Source organism: Gekko japonicus, unplaced genomic scaffold, assembly GCF_001447785.1.
Source record: "Gekko japonicus isolate JY-2015 unplaced genomic scaffold, Gekko_japonicus_V1.1 scaffold2602, whole genome shotgun sequence".
Classification (NCBI taxonomy): domain Eukaryota; kingdom Metazoa; phylum Chordata; class Lepidosauria; order Squamata; family Gekkonidae; genus Gekko; species Gekko japonicus.
Genome location: NW_015168732.1, coordinates 856 through 12552, shown reverse-complemented (window position 1 = coordinate 12552; position 11697 = coordinate 856).

Sequence of the window (11697 nt, the reverse complement as noted above, 5' to 3'; positions counted from 1 at the left end):
GAGAATCTGAAGGAAATTTTAAGTGAAGCGTTGGCCCCAATGACAGGTTTAATTGCAGATGTATTACAAAGCGACATGGATATGATCTATCAGACATATCCAGAATTCATCAAGAAAAAAAACCTGCCTGGGGAGATAATAGTGAGATTCTCAAAAAGATCTACAAGAGACATGGTGCTCAAGGCCACAAATGGGACAACCCTAAAATCGGAATCTATGGTGTGCGGTAATCCAGAGGAGGACTCCAAATCAGAAAAAGGGGCTGCGGCTCCAAAAGTCCTGAAAGTCCAATGGAAATTCGATTTTAAAAAAGGTTTAATGCCGAGGATACAGGCATATCCCAGAAGACATAATGCAAGATAATAATGTAAGAATGGCACCAGTACTGTGTTTCTTCCTGTACAAAGATCGAAAGGAAAGGAATTAAAGTACTGTACAAAGATCGTTCCAGAACTGAATGTGTCTGTCATCTTTAATGGGGAATTTTCAATAGTGAGGAATCAGTCACCACAGCACAGTTGGACTGTGGGGCTCTGCAGCCTGTCTACCCTTACTTTTAGGCCAGTGTAGTGTAGTAGCTACAGTACTGGACTAGGATCTGGAAGACCCAGGTTTGAATCCCTGCTCTGCCATGGAAGCTTGGTGGATGACCTTGGGCCACTCATATACTCTCAGCCTAACCTATCTCACAGGAATGTTGTGAGGGCAAAATGGAGGAGAGATGAATCATGTAGGCTGCTTTGGGCCCCACTGGGGAGAAAAGAGGGGTATGAACAAAGTAGGTAAATAAATAAATGGTGAAAAGTCCAGCCCATCATGCATATTTATCAAGCTGTTTTCTAATGTTCTTCTGCTAGTGCATAATCAAGCCCATACTGTGCTGTTTTACTAGTCCAGGGAGATTCCTTCACTAGCTACAACCTAATCTATTCATGTTGTTTCTATAGCAGAGGCTATGACTTCCAGAATTAAGTGCTGGCATCTCTCAGATAATAGAATTCACTTGCCAAGAAACTTATTTTCCCTCCTAGAAGCATGGCTGGCCAACATACTAAAAACAGCATGCAAATATCAGTTCTCATGCTGTCACTGGCATGGCAGACACCCTGCGTCAACATAGAGTGAACCCCCCAATCATCTGCAAACACGTGGTATCGATAAATGTTGAACCTGTTCCATCTAAAAGGATCACAACTATTCCTAGGTATAGAAATCTATGGGGGAAGCTGCCAGCAACTGCTCTAACCTACCCATCTCCCCCATATTAAAATGCAAGAAGTACTACTGAAGGAGTAGAAAGAGAAATCTTTTCTCCCACCTACCGTTTTTCCCCCCATCATGACTTCATACTTCCATGAAGGCAAGATGTTCCAGAATTACTTGATACAGCAGTGGGTAAACACCAGTATCTAAACCCCAAGCCTTACAATTTGTCAGCTGCATGCTATTTCTGGGACTTGGATTTACCCTGCCTCTTGTCAAGACTGATGGACTGGAAGTGATCCAAGGCAGAAGGATGCAGGCAGGGCGACTAGGAGAACTTTGTACCTACACAATTAGTAGCTCAGATGAGAAATTACACTAGAGTCAGCAGCTTTACAGCACCAAGTAGAATCTTGTTGGTATCTTTTGTCATTTGACTCCTGCTGAGTTTATAGATGTAATTCTACCTTCTGGCCATCAGCAATGGTGATGCTGAAGTGTGGCAGAGAACAAGTCTGCATATCCTTCCTCTGGAAAAGTACCACTTTGAAGTACCACAGCTTGAAGTGTGTGTGTGTAGGGCTGCTAGGGTCCCTCATCTGACCACCTTCATTTATGTTTTGAGGCACAGTACACAGTTTGCCAGTCTGAATGAAGAGAAGAGGAACATGTGTGTGTGTGTGTGTGCGCGCACGCGCGCTGGCCTGATATCACGTCATTCCCACCACCATATTGTTGTGAACTGGTTTTGATTCCATTCAAGGAATAAGCCAGTGTACCATTTTACATCTAAATCTTTGTACTTATTTTGTAGCAATAAAACTATCCCATCTGACCATTAGGCCAACCTAAGGATCCTAACAGAATCAATTACTGTTTTGAGCACTTATTTTAGCATGCACAAGCATGCATGAGTAAGTAATTTAGAAGTCTGCATACATAATAGCTTTGAATCATGTATATATAACAATTACAAAAACATTTATTCAGAAAATTCAGCATTTTGTAGTTTTGATGCACATATGGTATTAGTAATCTTTGTTGTCAGATGAAAAGGTTAGCTTCCAAAAGCATGGCTATGCTCGTCAGCATTTAATTAAGTATTGTTCTAAATTGGTGCAAACAGCTTGAAGATGAAAACTGGCCAGTATTCACCTTGTAGAAAAAAAGAAAACACACAAAAGCTGCCTTCCTCAAATCTGTATTTGTGTATTGAGGCAAAACTGTGATTAAAAATTAGAACACATTTGTTTCAGATCTAAGAGTCAAATTGTTCTTTTTTGGATTTTAGAACGACACTCTTCAAACGTATTGTCACGCTACCATAATAAAATTAAGAGGTCTGGTCTTCCCTCTCACCCCAATAACTAGATCCATTTGATGATCATGATGATCGCTAACTACTATTTTAAATTATACCTGTTGGCCAGTCTTCAGCATATTATAATTTAACTTGTGTAATGACTAAAATAATTTTTATTTAAGATAAAATTGTTTTTTATTTCTTTGTGTTTTGCCTTTCCCCCCAGGTATTGTCTGACCATAAAGAAATTTGAATGTCACCACCCAAAATTACATGAACTGTGGATCCATCAAATTCATTCATATGTTCCCTAAAAATTTCTTCCCTGGCACAAAGTGGGTAAATCCATGATTGGGACATATGAATCAAATTCAAAAATATTTTTATAAAGAAGTAGATCTTTGTTTCCTTACACTGAACGTTCATTGTTTGTTAGTTTGCATTTTAATGACAGGATATTCTCTTTAATTAAATAGAGTTAGGGGTTAACTGCTTTTATAAAGCAGTTCCTATCTCCATGACACAACAGTGATAGGTAGTGGTTAGGAGCATGGACTCAAATCTGGGAGAACTGGGTTTGATTTCCCAGTCCTCCACATGCAGCTGCTGGTGTGACCTTGGGTCGGTCATGAGTTCTTTCAGAGCTGTTCTCTCAAGGGCAGTTCTCATGAAAGCGCTCTCAGCCCCACCTACCTCACAGGGTATCTGTTGTAGGGAGGGGAAGGGAAAGGGATTCTAAGCCACTCTGAGACTCCTTTGGGTAGTGAAGGGTGGAGTATAAATCCAATCTCCTCCTCCTCCTGTTTTTTCCCAGAGTACCAATGACACCTATAATAGTCAAATATTACCCCCACGTGGATTTTAAAAAATGCAAGAGGACCACCTAATATTTAGAGTAGTCTCTGCAAAGGAATCCCTAGGGGGGAGATAAGCCACAAAATAATTTAGAAGTGCTGAGATCTTGTAAGATTGCTTGTAAACTCTCAGTTGCCATTTTGCCATTGCCTAGGCAACACAAAATGGCAGTTGAGATCTCATGAGGTAGTCTTGTGAGATCTTGCCACTTTTAAACTATTTTGTGTTTTATTTGATCACCTATGGATGTGGAGTGGGGGCTGGAAACAGGAGCTAGGGAATAGAAGAGAAAAGGGATGAAAGGCTACAAGAGCTGTGATGGAGGGAGGAGAGGGAATGGAAAGGGGAGAGACAAGGAGAAAGAAGTAAACAGGATTAAGCAGGGGAGGGCAGTGAAATAGAGACAGAAGGGTGGGGATGAGTGTAGGAGGGAAGGAAACAGAACCTAAGGCAGCAAGGAAAGGGAAAGAGAGAGACAGTAAGAGGGAACAGCATGGGGATGGCAGTGTTGGACAGGGAGATAAGGTTTTCTCCTCCATCTGGGTACTTGCAGGTCCCCTGTTTGTCTTGCATAGTTTCCAAAGCTATTACAAAGAGTCTTGCCACTCAGAATTCTCAAGGCAGGGTTGATTAGAAGATCAATGAAATATAATTTCTGGAAAATGAAGGTGCTAAATATAACTAACTATTCATTACCTGAATGAGGATAATGATACTTGACAACTTGAGAAGCATGAATAGTCAATAAAATACCATGGCTGTGAGAAATGTCGCAGGCGCACATATATGCAGACATTTTAACTGCGAACTATCTAGAACTTCATAAAAGTAACCTTTCTGTTGCATTGTGCATTTAGATGGAAACAAATCAATCTTCATGTCAATGTTATATCAAGATTTCTCCACCAGTCCCACTATTGTTTAATGCTATGGCTTATTTGAATTACATCAGTCTTAATCATTTGCTCATTAAAAAGTCAAACACACAAGGCTCTAATTTACTCCATATGACTAAACAAATCCATGAATAGGGGTTTAGATGCTGCACAATCAAGGTAATTTGGAAATCATTCTAAATGTATTCTATGCATAATTATTCTAAATACATATTTTATGCATAATATTAAAAGCAAAGAAAGGAAATTACCCTTTGCCTGAAGACTGGGAGTCAACTGAATCAGGAGTTTGGGAGTAGTCTCTCCTTTCTCTGATTCCAATGATTCTGATGACGTGGAATTTTGGCTTGTTGAATCCTGTGAGTAGGATTCTTCTTCTTCCTCCTCCCCATCTGGTTTTAAATTCTTTTCCTTCTGCTTCTTTTTTATATTAAACATTTGACCCATAAATTTTTCCGCTTTTGGAACAGAGTCTATTTTATATATTTTTGTCCTGGTAGTTGAGGCTCAGCATTTCCGGGAATAACCATCTATATGGTATTCCCTTTTTTTTTTTTTGCAGAGTGAGAGTGAGCATCCTGTAAAGTTTCCTACATTTTCCAACTTCAAAGGGGATGTCTTTCAAAAATTTTATGTCTTAATTCTTGATTTTTAAGGTTTTCCCTATTGTTGACTTTAGCACCAGTTCTCTGGTAGATCGTTTCATGAATTTTAGGTAGGTTTCCCCTGGGAGCTTGTTTTTCTTTATAAAGTCCAGATAAATTCTATAAGCCAACATCCATCTCTTTTATTAAATCTTCTTGTTTATAATCCATGAATGGGGCCAAGGCAACTGCCAAAAGTTCTTTTAAATCCTCATTCTTCTCTTCAGAGATCCCATGGAAATGTAGAACGTACATGGATCTTTCCAGCAGGAGCTGTATTAGTTGTGTTTTAACAGAGGATCTCTCCTTCTCTGCTTTATCTACTCTTTTGTTAATGCTCTCAGTCTGTTTTTCCATCTTTTTCAACATTTTCTCAGTTGCTGAGGTTCTTTTATCCATTTGATTCAATTGTTTTTGGACATTTTCTAGCTTAGTGTTGAGATTAGTCATCTGATCCATTAGAGGTGCAGTGCATTTGCTAACAGTGAAGAAAAGTCTGTAGTTACTTCCTGGTTCTGGGAGGGAGTCATTGGTATGTTATTTCTGGTCACCAGTTTTTTCTCCAGCACCCTCCATCTTCTCCCAGCCATAATATCAACAAGAGGTAAGTTTTCCAAAACAAGATGAAAGTTATACGATTTAATCCCGCTTTGTATACTTTCCACTCGCTTAACTTCTTATGCGCTTCTTTTAGCTCAAAGTCTTTTTATTTCCGATTTAAAGCCGTTTTTAAAGTTTAGTCAAAAGAAGGGGGGGTGCTTGAATTCCTCTCCCCCAGCGCTTCAAACTTGGGCGCTTCCAATTACTACCAAGGTTCAGTTCATTTTTTTTCCACCTGAGCTTTGCTTAACTCACAGTTTGGAGCCTTGGAGATCTTTTGGAAGCATTTTTAGAAGTTTGATCACGATCGCTTGCTCCAGCAGTCATCTCTGGGTGCCATACTGGCTCTGCGGCAATGGTACCTTTCGGGGAAGAAGGTGAGCCTCAATTTCTTGGCTGTCGCCTTGGAAGAGGCTCCCCTCAGCTCCCCAGCCTGGGGGTCTCCTACAGAGACCCCGGGGAGGTCCGGGATGAACTCGGACCCCTCCCGTCAGCCAGGTCTCGGCGCGTCTCCAGCAGAAAAAGACGGGATGCATCAGAGTGGCAAACACTTAAACCGGAAGTCCTCCATGCATTCATTTTGTAACCCCTATGTCAGACCTCACCATGAAGTGGAAGAGATACTTGATGCTAAGTTGATACAGAACAAACTGTACTATTTGATTAAATGGAAGGACTTTGATGAATCGCCTAATGAGTGGGTGAAGTGCAAACATGTTAGTGCTCCCTCTTTAACTCAGGCATTCTATAACAAACACCCGCACAAACCGAAGGAGTAGGAGGTCTTGGGGGGAGCAGTATGTCAGACTCCCTGTCCATTTTGCATTTTACAGCTCGCCTGTCATTGGGAGAGGTTCCTCTATCACTCTCCTTGATGTGCCCGGGGCTTGTCACCCTAGTGATGCCAAATGCCCTGCCTTCTCAAATGTCTGTGATCCTGTTTTCCTTATAGGTAAAGGCTACGTGCCTACGGAGGAAGGGGGGGAGCTGACAGTTAGTTCTGGTGGGCAAATACCGTGGGGTGATTGGGTCCTGATCTTTAGTGCCTTTACTTGAATCCACTATATCTACAACCTTTGCGCTTCTAACTTCAGTCCTAACAATATATGTGTCTAGGATGGTATCTATCAACTGTCTCAATAAAGTTAGGTAAAGGTAAAGGTTCCCTTGCTCGAGAGCCAGTCGAATCCGACTCTAGGGTTGCGGTGCTCATCTCCGTTTCAAAGCCGAAGAGCCAGCGCTGTCCAAAGACATTTCCGTGGTCATGTGGCCGGCATGACTAAACGCCAAGGCGCACGGAACGCTGTTACCTTCCCACCGAAGTGGTACCTATTTATCTACTTGCAATTTCTTGCTTTCGAACTGCTAGGTTGGCAGGAGCTGGAACTAGAGACAGGAGCTCACCCCATCTTGCGGCACCCGGGTCTTGAACTGCTGAACTACCGACCTTCCACAGCCTGCAGTTCAGCGTCTTAACCACTTGAGCCACCGCAGCTCTATAAAGTTAGTTTTCTACAAACTGGCTGGTGTTGAGAACTGATTTAACCAGGAACCTGACACCCTATCTTAATATCCTTGATTCTATGGAAACAGTTATAACTTACTGTAGCAGAATTTAACATCAGTCATGTCAGCAGGAGAGAGAAGGCCTGGAATCTGAATTGGAGGTGACTGCTAATTTATTTGCATGCTCAAGCCAAAAAGAAAGCATTGAGCATATAGCAGGAGAAGTCACTGCAGAGCAGAAAGGGGAAGAAGAGGCCTTACATGTTCTAAAGTGAATACTCTAGACTTCTGTCTTTGCTTTACTGGGCACCACCAAGCAGGATTTTTCTCTGTTCAGAATACTCCTTCTGAAGGGTACTAAATAATATTTATTTACAAAGGTTGTTATGTTCATAGCACTTATGACTCTGTTATACTTGTGGTTGTAAGCAGGGGTGTGCATTCGGCATAAACCATGCTGAAAGAATATTTTTTAAGCCGGTTATTGATTGGAGCTTAATTTTCGCTATCCAAAATGGCCAAGCCCCCAAAATCCTGAAAATATTTGAGATTTTTGGGACTGTCAGATAGCCAGAGTTAAAGGGCATTTAAGGGGATTTCAGTCCCTTTAAATGCTTCCCAGGTGAACTCACGGCTTGGCGAAGGTATTTAAAGGGACCGTGATCCCTTTAAACGGCTTTCCCCCTCCACTGGAAAAATGGATAATGGGGGCACTTTATTTGGTCCAATCTTTTTGGAACTTGGGGAGGGGTTAAGGAAAGGCACTAACAGCTATGCTGCAAATTTGGTACTACTTCTTCAAAAAACAGATCGATTCTCCATTGTATTCTATAATGTGTATAGGTATAGGGTATAATGGAGCCGGAAAAAATCAGATTTCCTGAACAGTAAGCTGGGATTCAGTAATATTGGGAAATGCTGGGGGGGGGGGTTGGTTCAATATACCCAAACCCGAAAAATACTGGGGCAGGTCGGTTTGCAACACTCCTAGTTGTAAGCTGCTATATTTCAATTTTATGACATTGCTCTGCATTGCTGCAACTCTTTCAGACTCTTGGAAAGATCCATCCTAGGTAGGGCCCATGTGGAAGAACAATCATGCAGACTGTGCAGGCTGGAGTGAGAAAAGGTAAGGAGCTGAAATAGCTTCTGTGACATCCTCCTTATTGGGGAGGACTAGTTTCACTTTAAAAGTGTTCTTTATTTTCTTTTACTGGGTATATACGGCTGCCACTCGGAAATTTTAAGGATTTCCAAACCTTTATGCTTTTACTGTTGCTCTTTTTAATTTGGTAGACCGAGTTCAAGGCTTACAGGGATCTATGTGGTCCTGGGAAGTATTTCATTCAGAGCTGGTCCTGGGAAGTATTTCATTCAGAGCTGGTATAAACTTGGATGAAAGAGGATTTATTGAAATAACTACTAAATAAGAGGGTTGTACAATGTATCTAGTAATGTATAAATGATGAACAATTGCTTTGGTATCACACAATCTTATCCCTCACTGACAGGGATCTTTCAGGTAACTCTGTAACACTTGTTTAACTCAAGGTCATATATGTTCACTGTTTCTCTCCAGTTTATCAGGACATACAGCCTTTCCTATAACTTGTCTTCAATTAAACCTTCATTTACTTTTTCCTATGCACTCAGCTTTCCTTCTGTTTCTCACTGAACTACCTCAGCTGTCCGCATAGAACTGCTTCCCCAAGAACTGCTTGTCTAACTACAAACTGAACATCAACTGTCAACATCTAACTGAAACTACTGACTGACACACATACTCATCCATTCAGATTCACTTCCAAAACCCCTCCCCCTCTCTGTCAACCACTAATCATACCACACTTGCCTCTTTCAACCACTCTAGTCTATCTACCACAGCCATGCAACCAAACTTTTAAAGAGACATACACACAGAGAAACAAGGAATCGTTACAGCTTCCTCTTCTGCAAGTGCAGTTCTGATGGGGATAGAGGACAATTTCATCCCCCTTTCCTGCCTCATTCCAGCCTTTTGACCCTCATGGCTGTTTCTGTGTATGGATTCCGCAGTCCCAGGAATTATCTTCCCATGGGCTGGAAAGAACGGCAGCAATGCAGCAGAATGTGGGGAGATTCCCCATTTCTTTACCATTTTTGATATTTTTTCCCTTGAAGCAACCTCATAATTGCCTGACAAACCACAAAGGATGCTGTCATTTCTTGACTTAAACCATCCCCAATTTTCCTTCTGGAAACATTTGAGGGGGGCTTACAGAAGAAAGTGGTAACTTAGTAGGATTTTTTTGGAATGGGTATAGTGGTATGTCAGCGGGGCATCCCAGTGTTCCTTGCATTGAATTTGGTGTTCTAGTGTACTATTCTGAAGGGGAAATACACTAAAATAGAGAGGATGTATTTGAAAAAGTGTGTATGCACATTAAAACATTAGAGAAGCCACTGTTGGATCAGGCCAATGGCCCATCTAGTCCAACACTCTGTCACACAGTGGCCAAAAATACCAGGTGCCATCAGGAGGTCCACCAGTGGGGCCAGGACACTAGAAGCCCTCCCACTGTTGCCCCCCCACAAGCACCAAGAATACAGAGCATCCCTTGCCTCAGTCTGAGAGTTCCTATCTATACCTTGTGGTTAATAGCCACTGATAGACCTCTGCTCCATATGTTTATCTAATTCCCTCTTGAAGCCATCCATGCTTGTAGCCACCGCCACCTCCTGTGGCAGTGAATTCCATGTGTTAATCACTCTTTGGGTGAAGACGTACTTCCTTTTATCTGTTCTAACCCGAGCACATCAAAGCTCATAACTCGAATAAACCTTTGTTGGTCTTAAAGGTGCCACTGGACTCTAAATTTGTTCCACTTTGTGAAACAGTCAAAACACTTGTGCTGCCTATCTCGAAGAGGGAAGATTGGCCTCTGGCTAGGGATGAGCACAAACCAGCTCATGAACTAAAGTTAGTGATTTATTTTGGCCAGTTTGTGGTTTACAAACTGTGGTTCATGACAGGTCAACTGGCATGAACTTTCCACAAACTTTCAAGTAATTCATGGCAGTTCATGAATGGATACTTTTCCAGACAGACTGTCTCTGCTCAATCAACTGAGAGCCAGTTTGGTGTAGTGGTTGAGTGCGCGGACTCTAATCTGGGAGAACCAGGTTTGATTCCCCACTCCTCCACTTGCACCTGGCTGGATGACCTTGGGCAAGCCGTAGTTCTGATAAGAACTGCTCTCGAAAAAGAGCAGTTTCTGTCAAGAGCTCTCTTAGCCCCACCTACCTCACAGGGTGTCTGTTGTGTAGAGGGGGAGGGAAAGGAGTTTGTAAGCCGCTCTGAGACACCTTTGGGTAGTGAAGGCCAGGGTATAAATCCAATGTCTTCTTCTTCATCATCATCAGTGTTTACCAAACTTCAAAGCAACAGTTGGGTGGAATTCTCCAGCCTGTGTGTTTGGTGTGTATAGCTTTGCAACCAGCAACAATAGGGTAACATCCAACAAGGTCCAAAGGGCCTTGCTGTCCTTGCAAGTATCTCAAGGCTCAAATGACAGACAACAGTGTGTTGGGGTGGAGCCCTTGAAAATGGGCCATACCTTCCCACCAGCAAGGAGGTATAGGTAACTGCTGTTATCTTCTTCAATGGGGTTATTCCACGGCAGATCACCACATTATTTTTTTTTAATTAACCACTACATCTCAGATTTTGATTAAAATTGCTGTACTGGTTTATCTTACATATCAAAGTCACTTGTGTGAATAAAAATTTCCTAGGCTATGCCTTATAGTTTTCAGGTTATGGGGGATGAAAATTAGGGAAACGTATACATGCATGATGCATCATAGAATGATGAAATAAAGGGGGGCGGAGCGACGCACGTAATGGCGGACGCGTTCTGAGCAAGCTCCCGGCAGAACTCCCCTAAAGTCCTTAAAAACTACGACAAATTCCCAAAAAATCGAGAAAAACGGGATGGGAAAACTCCCTAAAGGACAGCCCACAAAAATGAAGCAGCAAGCCGAAACGGTGCGAGCTTATTTCACAAGGAAAGCCGCGAGTGAACCAGCCAGGGCTCTAACGAGTGAAACCGGCAACATGGCAGCGGACAAAGAAGTGGAAAACAGAAACAATGCAGCAGAACTAAACGGACAGATAACGAAGAAGGACTTGCTGGAGTTAAAGGATGATCTGTTGAAATCTTTCAATGCCATGATTGCGGAGATTATCCAACCTCTTCAAACTCAAATGAAAGAGATAGCAAAAGAACTATCGGAAACAACTAAAATTGCAGAGGATACAGCAGAACTAGCATTGACCCTACAGGAAGATCACAGAACATCACAAGCAACGGAGAAACAACTAAACTCGAGAGTAACAGCAATAGAACAACGATGGAGGCAGATGAACTTAAAATTTCGTGGCATAAAAGAGGGCGAGGAAACAGGTAAAGACGTTGCGCATTTTTTATCTACCTGGCTGGCCAAAGTTTTAGAGCTGGAGGAAGGTAAAGCCCCGATAATATTGAAGGCCTTTCGGCTTGGCCCATTAGCTTCGGCGCGAAAAGGGCGCCCAAGGGACATTATGGCGCAATTTCTGTACTCTGCTACAAGAGATAAAATTTTGCGAGAGGCCAGGGTAAAGGGTACTCTACAATACAAGGAGGACAAAATACAAGTACTCCTTGACCTA